Source organism: Schistocerca serialis, chromosome 7, assembly GCF_023864345.2.
Source record: "Schistocerca serialis cubense isolate TAMUIC-IGC-003099 chromosome 7, iqSchSeri2.2, whole genome shotgun sequence".
Taxonomy (NCBI): domain Eukaryota; kingdom Metazoa; phylum Arthropoda; class Insecta; order Orthoptera; family Acrididae; genus Schistocerca; species Schistocerca serialis.
The window spans coordinates 410,650,246-410,660,783 of record NC_064644.1 but is presented as its reverse complement, the minus strand read 5'-3'; the positions used below and the strand labels follow the sequence as shown (position 1 = coordinate 410,660,783).

The 10,538-nt window shown below is 42.0% G+C and overlaps 1 pseudogene; it reads right to left on the bottom strand.

Annotated features, from left to right (window-relative positions):
• Window positions 1–2,637: 2,637 nt before the first annotated feature.
• On the bottom strand, window positions 2,638–2,755 carry LOC126413677 (5S ribosomal RNA; annotated as a pseudogene).
• Window positions 2,756–10,538: the final 7,783 nt, after the last annotated feature.

The window sequence follows — 10,538 nt, the reverse complement described above, 5'->3', positions numbered from 1 at the left end:
AGTTTATTAGGCAGACAGGATTTTTATATATATATATATATATATATATATATATATATATATATATATATATATATATATATATTCCTTATACTTCACCTTCTCATCTCCAGTATTTCTCCATTAGAGTACATACTCTCCGTGCACTGTTGTCTACCCTTTAAATATCTTTCTAGCAATTGCATGTGTTTTTCAGTGACACCACTCTTTGCAATTTTTGATAAGAGCACATCATGATGTACTCTATCAAAAGCCCTTGAGAGGTCCAGGAATACTCCTGCTGCTTGGGATTTTTCATTTATTTTTTCAAGTACATTATGGGCAAATTGTACTGCTGCTGGCATGGTACTTCCACCTCTTCTGAAACCATGCTGGGAATTACTTAATATGTCATCATTGTTGTAACGTTCCAAGATTTTTTTTTAAATATTATTTTCTCTATCAGTTTGCTGAAAGTTGAGATCAGGGTAATGGGTCTGTAGTTCTGTACATGCTTTGTTTCCCCCTTTTTGTGTATTGGTTTCACTACAGATAGTTTGAACTTGTCAGGGAACACACCATCTTCGAGAACACAGTGTATTAGATGAAATAGTGGTTTCATTAGTTCATGTTTACATTTCTTCAACAGATATGGAGAAATTTCATCTAATCCTGCTGATTTTTGTTCTGACGTTATCAATAAGCTGCAGAATGTCACATGTGCTTACTGCAGGTAGTGTACTGCAGTTCTGTTTGTTACGTCAATCAAATGAGGGCTGTATATTCTGTTTCATAGAGACATCATTTTTGACAGTATCTATGAAGTAATTATTAAAAATATTGCTGACTAGAAGAGGATCAGAGATAACTTCATTATTCACTCTTAATTGTACATTATTAACTTTAGTTTCTGTTTTATTGTTTCTGATTTTATTTGCAATTGACCAGCAAGTCTTTGAAACATGTGAACCTCGTATCTGTTGACCGATTTTTTCTGATTTTAATCTCCTGACTAATTTGCAGCACTTATATCTGTACTTCTTGTAGAGTTCTTTATGTAACTCTGAGTTAGTCAGTCTGTGTAAGCTATACATGTTTTCCACTTTTTCTTCAAGATCTTTTGTTTTAAAATCTAATGGAGCAGGTTTTGTTTTTTTTCTGGAGACTCACCTCTTTTTAATGGCATGGCTGTATTTAAGTGCTCCGTCATAATTCTGTGAACATGTTCCATTTATTGTTGATCCCAATGGTAGTCCAAACTGATTCCCATGATTCCTGGCTTAAACTGTGTCTTAGTATAGTAATGTTGTTAGCAGATAATATTCACCTGTGCTCGTACATTTTTCTAGGTTCAAATTTGGTATTACATTTTAACACTAGTGTCCGGCCTAAATGATCTGAGAGGTGGCCGTTTATTATGTCTGTTGAGATCATGTGGTCATAATTTGTGATAACATTTTCAGTTGAACTACTACATGTGTTAGCCATTCTGGTGGTTACCAGTCCACGAAGATCTTTAGCCCCATAATACAGGACACAGTCTGTAAATCCTTTGCTTTCCTGACCATCATGTAAAGTGCTGATGTTCAGATCTCCCAGTATGACAAGATTTACAATTCTACAGCCTGTCATTAATTTTCTTAAAACTCCATCAAGTGATTTCACAAAAGCATCAAAGTTTCTGCAGGGGGATCTATATACACCTATGACACAGAAAGGAACAGTGCAAAATGTTATTTTAAGAATTGCAGTTTAGAAATCTTTGTCAACACAGAAATTGTTCCCCCATAGCACTCTTTCTGTGGTGGTTATGAACTTACATTTTCTTGAATAGATGGCGACACCACCACCTTTATTGTGTGTTCTGCAGTGGATCATAGCTAGGTTGTAGCCGTCTAATTTGCAGTTCTGAATGGAAGGTTTTGTTGTCTTAAAAAAACATCGCTCTTGCCCTGCCGATGTACTGTTTTGCCTGACCTGGCATTTTGTGGTTGATTCTCTCAAGTATTAGTTATTTTTGCCCTTGAAAGTGATGGACTCGGTAGCACAACGCTACACATCCAATTTGCTGGTCACTATTTCTTGGATCCGTTTTATAACTAGGTCCTTCACTAGTCTGTAGAGATGTAAGTCATGGGATGTGTGAAATCTTCTTCCTACGCAGCTTATGTCCACAAATGTAAAATTTTTGAATCTCGTGCATATATTTAAGATATTTTCATTTGCGCTTCGCACTTCTTTATTAACATACGACCAGACTGTTAAGTCATGTCGATGTGGAACAGAGAATACGATCACGTTTGAACTTCTCAGCTCATGTAGCCTTCTTTTAAGTGAGATCACTACATCTCTCATTTCGTCGTTTGCTACATCATTTGTTCCCGCTAAGAACACAAAAAAGTCGTTATTTGTTGTTGCTGTTTTCATGTCATAGTTCACGGATATCACTCCACTAAAGCACTCCATCTTCAGGCCACGAATGGTCTCCCAGGACCATCCGACCACCGTGTCATCCTCAGTGGAGGACATGGATAGGAGGGGCGTGGGGTCAGCACACTGCTCTCCCGGACGTTATGATGGTATTCTTGACCGAAGCCGCTACTATTCGGTCGAGTAGCTCCTCAATTGGCATCACAAGGCTGAGTGCACCCCGAAAAATGGCAACAGCACATGGCGGCCTGGTAGGTCACCCATCCAAGCGCTGACCACGCCCGACAGGGCTTAACTTCGGTGATCTCACGGGAACCGGTGTATCCACTGCGACAAGGCCATTGCCAGTTCATGGATGTCACTACCTGAGATTTTACGGCTAGTTTCACTATGCAAGTTATATTGTGACTGGCTCTAGACTGTTATGTTCCATCCTTGACTATCTGCAAATTGGTTTATGTTACACGTTTTCGATGGTTGAAGATAGCTGTTATTAGGCCTGCCGGTACTTGGATGTTGCGTGGTGGCACTGTTTGTTTTGTATTTTTTGTCCATATTAGTCGATATTCCAACTTGAGGAACACTTGATTTTAATTCACTGTAGGCGACTGCACTCACGGTTGAATTATTTTTTCCCTGTGGTTGAAAGCGACTCAGTCGTTCTTTGTTTTATGATGTCCTTTATCTCTCGATGTGGTTTGACGCAGCTCATTGAGATATCACAATCTATAGCTGAACACACTTCAAAAGGATTCTCGTGCACAAAGAATGTGTCACCGGTACTTTTACCGTTTACACGATTTTGCAGTTCTTGCGTCCTGTTTTTGTAAGTGACTTTAATCCAGTGACAAAGTTTTACGAATTTATTTGTAAAAGTATAAACAGTGGAAAATAAAATATCCAGTGGAGCCTCTCCTGCACCAAGCCGGCCCGTTTGACGTCCTACTTCCTTTAAAGCGTCTTTCCGTGCTGTCACCGACTGTACGCTGCGGCTGTGGCTGGGAACAGGCCTTACGAAATATTGGCGGCTGCAGCTACAGAACATGGAAGTAAGCAAGGGGCAACTAAGTGTGGCGTAGTGGGACAAGGGGTGTGGAAGTCATAAGCTTCATGATTTTACATGTATAATGTTTTGTTTTGTTTCGTATTACAACTCTGAACTTCAACTCTGATGAAAACTTTAAAACATTACCCATTATATCATTATTATTTACTAAGGTTTAAATTTGTTTCTATGACTTCGGTACGTGGCAGCCGCGCGATGCGATCGTTGTTCATGCTCGCGCGTCGGCCGTCTTTGACATGCGCCGAAAGTAGTGTTGTCAACTGAGTGGATTTCCCACTAAAACTAGTGGTTTCCACCCTCTTTTTAGTGGCGAAATGTTGCTTCTAGTGGCTGGTGGATTTTATAATGATTGAGTAGAATTTGGCTTCAGTTACTAAAAACGCGATCTCTCAACCACTAGCTATTTATATGTTTCGAAATATGTTATTTCTACTTTACTTGATTTCAGGAGCATTTAACTTTTACTGCGAAGACAACACTGATGCATTACCATCTGACATCAAACGAACCATCACACTCCATAGACTACATGCGGGGATTCCCTGTAGAATGAACAGTATTTAGTAGCACCTAGTATAGTTCATTTCACGAGCGAAGGCGGCTTGCGCAGGTGCAGGGACTGCAGCAACCGGTTTCAAACAATGGGTGCTCACTTATTTCATTGTCGCTTAGAATAACCACTGACCACTAGTTGGCTCACGCGGGGTGCGTCACATCAGATCCGCAGAAAAAGTAACTCGACTGTTGTCGTTCGTCTTGTGCATTTGACAATAGTGACTCTCACTGTATGGTATTATTTCACGACTACATACGCGTATAACTATGCCGAAACCACAATATACGCAAAAGTTTCGGGATTCTTGACTTCAAGACCCACATTTACAGGGTGTTTCAAAAATGACCGGTATATTTGAAACGGTAATAAAAACTAAACGAGCAGCGATAGAAATACACCGTTTGTTGCAATATGCTTGGGACAACAGTACATTTTCAGGCGGACAAACTTTCGAAATTACAGTAGTTACAATTTTCAACAACAGATGGCGCTGCAAGTGATGTGAAAGATATAGAAGACAACGCAGTCTGTGGGTGCGCCATTCTGTACGTCGTCTTTCTGCTGTAAGCGCGTGCTGTTCACAACGTGCAAGTGTGCTGTAGACAACATGGTTTATTCCTTAGAACAGAGGATTTTTCTGGTGTTGGAATTCCACTGCCTAGAACACAGTGTTGTTGCAACAAGACGAAGTTTTCAACGGAGGTTTAATGTAACCAAAGGACCGAAAAGCGATACAATAAAGGATCTGTTCGACAAATTTCAACGGACTGGGAACGTGACGGATGAACGTGCTAGAAAGGTAGGGCGACCGCGTACGACAACCACAGAGGGCAACGCGCAGCTAGTGCAGCAGGTGATCCAACAGCGCCCTCGGGTTTCCATTTGCCGTGTTGCAGCTGCGGTCCAAATGACGCCAACGTCCACGTATCATCTCATGCGCCAGAGTTTACACCTCTATCCATACAAAATTCAAACGCGGCAACCCCTCAGCACCCCTACCATTGCTGCATGAGAGACATTCGCTAACGATATAGTGCACAGGATTGATGACGGCGATATGCATGTGGGCAGCATTTGGTTTACTGACGAAGCTTATTTTTACCTGGACGGCTTCGTCAATAAACAGAACTGGCGCATATGGGGAACCGAAAAGCCGCATGTTGCAGTCCCATCGTCCCTGCATCCTCAAAAAGTACTGGTCTGGGCCGCCATTTCTTCCAAAGGAATCATTGGCCCATTTTTCAGATCCGAAACGATTACTGCATCACGCTATCTGGACATTCTTCGTGAATTTGTGGCGGTACAAACTGCCTTAGACGACACTGCGAACACCTCGTGGTTTATGCAAGATGGTGCCCGGCCACATCGCACGGCCGACGTCTTTAATTTCCTGAATGAATATTTCGATGATCGTGTGATTGCTTTTGGCTATCCGAAACATACAGGAGGCGGCGTGGATTGGCCTCCCTAATCGCCAGACATGAACCCCTGTGACTTCTTTCTGTGGGGACACTTGAAAGACCAGGTGTACCACCAGAATCCAGAAACAATTGAACAGCTGAAGCAGTACATCTCATCTGCATGTGAAGCCATTCTGCCAGACATGTTGTCAAAGGTTTCAGGTAATTTCATTCAGAGACTACGCCATATTATTGCTACGCATGGTGGATATGTGGAAAATATCGTACTATAGAGTTTCCCAGACCGCAGCGCCATCTGTTGTTGAAAATTGTAACTACTGTAATTTCGAAAGTTTGTCCGCCTGAAAATGTACTGTTGTCCCAAGCATATTGCAACAAACGGTGTATTTCTATCGCTGCTCGTTTAGTTTTTATTGCCGCTTCAAATACACCGGTCATTTTTGAAACACCCTGTAAAAGGTTGGCTTCAAGTTATTGAAAGTACTACGGGTCAGGTAGCGAAGTGCAAATTTTGTGGTACAGTTTTAAGGAGTCACTGTGGAGATTTGAAGTGTCATGGGATGTCAAAGAAGCATCTACAAAATAAAAAGGTAAGCTTTTTCAAAAATTGATTAGTCATTCATTAATCAGGTTCTACATCTTTGACCACTCTTTGACTAAGTAAATTATTGCAGGTTGCAACTATGCAGCCTAAAATTGCTTTTAAGTCAGAGCCCATTGCGAATCAAAAAACGGAAGAAGCAAGACTTGCATTATCCACAGCCATTGATTCTAGTATGCGTGTAGTTGGCCATTTGGGAGAGGTAATTAATGACAGTCATGAAAAAGATATCGAAAAAGTTCAGCTGCACCGATATAAGTGCAGCCCATTTATAAAAAACGTATTAGCACCGCGTTTCACTGACGTTCTAAAACAAGACTGCAAAGATCAACCATTTAGTTTATTAATTGATGAATCTAAAGTTGACACTTGGCGCGCTGGCTGATGGAGCGGCTGTAAATTGGAAATGCCTTTGCAGTCGCTCCCATCAGTCACCGCGCCGAGTGTCAACTTAGTTTGCCTGTTTAATATGTAAATACTTGGGATTGATTATAATTTATTACAGTAAGTTTCACCTAAAATAGTGTCTACATACCTTGACCTTGCTGAACTGCACGAATGTAAAGCTGAAGCTCTATTGTCTCTGCTGTAAAGAAGACACTTCAGCGATTCGATTTGCGACTTGAAAATGTATTGGGCATTGCTACAGATAGTGCCTCTGTCATGGTTGGACTATTTACGAAATTGTAAGAAGGGGTACCACACCTGATTTCAGTATGTTGCTTGTGCCATTCCTTGCAACTGGATGTTTCAGCTGCTGCAAAAGAATTTTTATTGAGAAATTTAGAGTTTTTAATTAAAAATACATATGGTTGGTTTAGTCGCTACATGTTGGTGTGAAATGCCCAAATTCAACGTGTTACATGCTTGCATGTAATTGTAGGAAGAAACCACACATACCGGAAAACGCTTAAGATATTGGTATGCAACAAGTGGAAGCGTTACCTCAAACAGTATCTAAATCAACGACTAGTCGGGATACTTTTAGGAATAAAATTTTAGTACTAGAATCAGTTCAACAGCTTGATGATGTTAGCAGGCGATGCTGGAATGGCGACAGATGAAGCAACAAGAAGAGTAACAGCATCAAGGAAAGACACTCAACGAGAAAGAAACATAATGAAAAGAAATATCAGCGACAGGAAAAAGTCTAGAAATTTGTGAAAGTAATTTCGACTTAGCAGCAGCTCTTAAAATTCGAAATACTGTTGGTCGGCCTAGAAAGAAGAAAGTAGGCCCGGTTTACTTGAAGTCATAAAGGAGATTGCAGTTTTTGGTGGTGCACCTGATGATCGACGTCGCAGTGAAATTATAAGGCGTTGCAAAGCATTGGACGACTAACAAGCCGAATTATGTAAACTAGGCTGTACTATCAGTCGAACAGGGATAGACTGAAGACACCTCCCAGACGAATCAATACAGACGAAGGAAAAAAAAGTGTGGTAACTGTTCCTGTTAAATTGTGGAAACCAGACTCTACGCTTCATGTAAAGCATAAAAATGGCAAATTCTGTACAGCTACTATAAGAAACCTTGACTCTTTCAATTTTGGGCTCTGGTCAACTATTCTTTTTATATATGTATGACAAAACAGGTATGCCATTAGACATTACAGTTGAAAATGCTTAAACAACAATATTAATGCATGTGGAATAATCGGGTCTACTGCCGGATGTTAGTGTCGCTTTGGCACAATATTTCGGCCACGTAACTCGTTGCCTTCTGCAGGTGCTGCCTGCGGTGCCACAGCGACACAAACATCCGGCAGTAGACCCGATTATTCCACAAGTCAAGATCTCGCCGGGAAAGCCTGAAGAGTTACACTATTAATGCACTTTGACTACCGTATAAAATTAATGGATCAAGATTTCGTGGTCGCTGAAAAACATAAGCTTACTCGCTACGTTTATGCAAGTATTATGCACTGAAGAGGCAGAGAGACTGGCACACCTGCCTAATATCGTGTAGGATCCCTGCGAGCGCGCAGAAGTGTTCGCAACACGACGTGGCATCGACTCGACTAATGTCTGAAGTAGTGCTGGAGGGAACTGACATCATGAATCCTGCAGGGCTGGCCATGAATCCGTAAGAGTACGAGGGGGTGGAGATATCTTCTGAACAGCACGTTGCAAAGCATCCCAGGTATGCTCAATAATGTTCATGGCTGGGAGTCCCATATCATTCCAACTGCACGCCCGAGGCAGGATTCGAACCGACGACCGTCGCAGCAGCGTGGTACCGGACGGAAGCGCCTAGAACCGCCGGCGGTGTGTCGCTATTCTGCCAACATTTACTGACTGTATAGTGTGTATATACCCATGTTTCATCAGTATACACGACGGGCTTCTTCGCAACTTTCTCGTTTTCTCTCAAAATTCTAAGGAAGCATGCACGCCATGTTATAATGTACACTCTCTCAACCAGAAATGTTAGTCTATTTTTACAAAGTGGTTCATTTCACGGTGAAGTTAATGACTGTATCCTCCTTCATCCAACTGTAAAGCTTTCGATGTGATTTTTAACGTCGTAATATTCCAAGAACTTTCTCTTCAGTAAACACTTATCAGAGTCATCGAGACACTTCGTTTTCTTCCTCAGTCTCTTCTTCCTTGGTGTCACAATGTTCTGACCACTCCGTCTGGCTTTCTCAATGTCGTGCACAACATTACGCACTGTCCTTACACTCTTTCCTACTGCGGCTGCTGCTGTTTCCAGAGCTCTTTCTAACGGTTTTAGCAAACCTTTTCGTTTTGCTCCTCGACAGATCTGAATTATCGTAGACTTTTCCGTCTGAGCGTACTCCTCGATAGAGCATATGTGCGCGATCACTGTCCGTTTCAGCAAATGCTAATAATACACAGCAGTAGTAACACACTGTGACAATAACGTGAGTGTACAATGCCGAGCCACGTGCGTCATTCGCGTACTGTCGAGTTTTGCCGGACGCCTTCGGTCCCGTCAATATGTAAACAAAGCTTAGTTCCGCATTCAGCCAACGTCACCTAGGTGGCGTTGATTCTGCCGTCGGCAATTGTAAAAAATAAAAATGAACATCTTTGGATCTACGAGCTTCATCAGGTTTGAAACAAGATCTGTACGATGGCTGTTGCCCCACTGGCAACGCATACTTAGTTACAAAATCGTGTGGCATCTGTGCCCTATATTTTTCACCATACAAAAACACTAACCACCAAATGTAATAACATACGCCCAGCAGGAAGATTCATCTTCAAAGAATTGCAGCTAGACGTGCCAGGGAAGATGATGTGGATACAAAGGATGTTCCTAACATTATCCAAAGCCAACCATAAATGATATGGGGGAATGGGTACAAAGTCCATGGACACAAGAAGATTAAATTTTTCATCATTCATTTGATTTATTACTTTTTGTAAATTTTCTAAAACATTTGATTTGTTCTTGATTTTAAGAAAAAAAGACTTTATATAGAAATATGTAAATAATTTTGCGAGTGCTGTTGTAATTTAATAATTTCTACACTTACGTTACATTGCACCAGGGGGATGGTCACACAAATGAGACCACTTGGGACAAGGAAGGGGGTGGAGGCTCCAAAAGTCATGAAATTTGTGTGATGAAAGACTAGGACGTGGTTTGTGCCCAGACCTCCCCCACTCCCCTCCTCACCCTTTGGTACCTACCGCACTTAGTGCAGCACCTGTCTCACTGCTGTTTTTATCTCTATCTGCTTGTTTACTCACTGCCTCACCTCACCTGTCTATCGGGCTTGCTTCAGATTTGTTAGATTTCAAATTAACAATAGCATCTTCTACAGTTGCTGACGGCAGTACACGAGACACAACTTTGTTTACGTACAGAGGGGACCGAAGGCGTACGATAATACTCGACAGTTCACGACTGACGTACGTGGGTCGGCACTGTACAATCACGATACAGTCATAGCTCGTTACTATTGTGCGGTCCATCCCCGGTAGCCGAATCCCAGCACGGTAGCTCCGCGTGTTCAGTCAGAGGGGTGCTCGCTCTCTGTAATAAAAAACTGAGTAAAGTAATCAACGATCAATGTGAATGGATGTCTTGTGACGTCCGTGCAGACCGTCGTCGGCTGATACTCGTATCCGAGTTTTCATTTCTCTCCTGAGATTTCCTTTGTCACGGTTCAGGCGTGGAAGTGTCGTTGATGGCTTAGCAATCCAATCCTAGCGTGGGACAGGCGGCCACAGACATTACAGCTGATAGAAGGTGGAGGACGTGGCTGAGCCTGGAGGAGTTTACGTCTCTGGCGTTTGTCATTCTCCATTCTTCGACGTTCCAGCTCAAAGTTTTGAAGAGCATTTGAGGTAACTGAGCGCCAGCGACTTTGGTCTTCTTCTATTGTGGACCAGTTACTCGGATCGATGTTCAAGTTTTTCAGATTTTTCTTGTACTGATCCTTATAACGTTTGAGAGGGGCACCTCGTGGCCTTTTACCTGTGCTCACTTCGCTGTACAGCATTTGGCGTG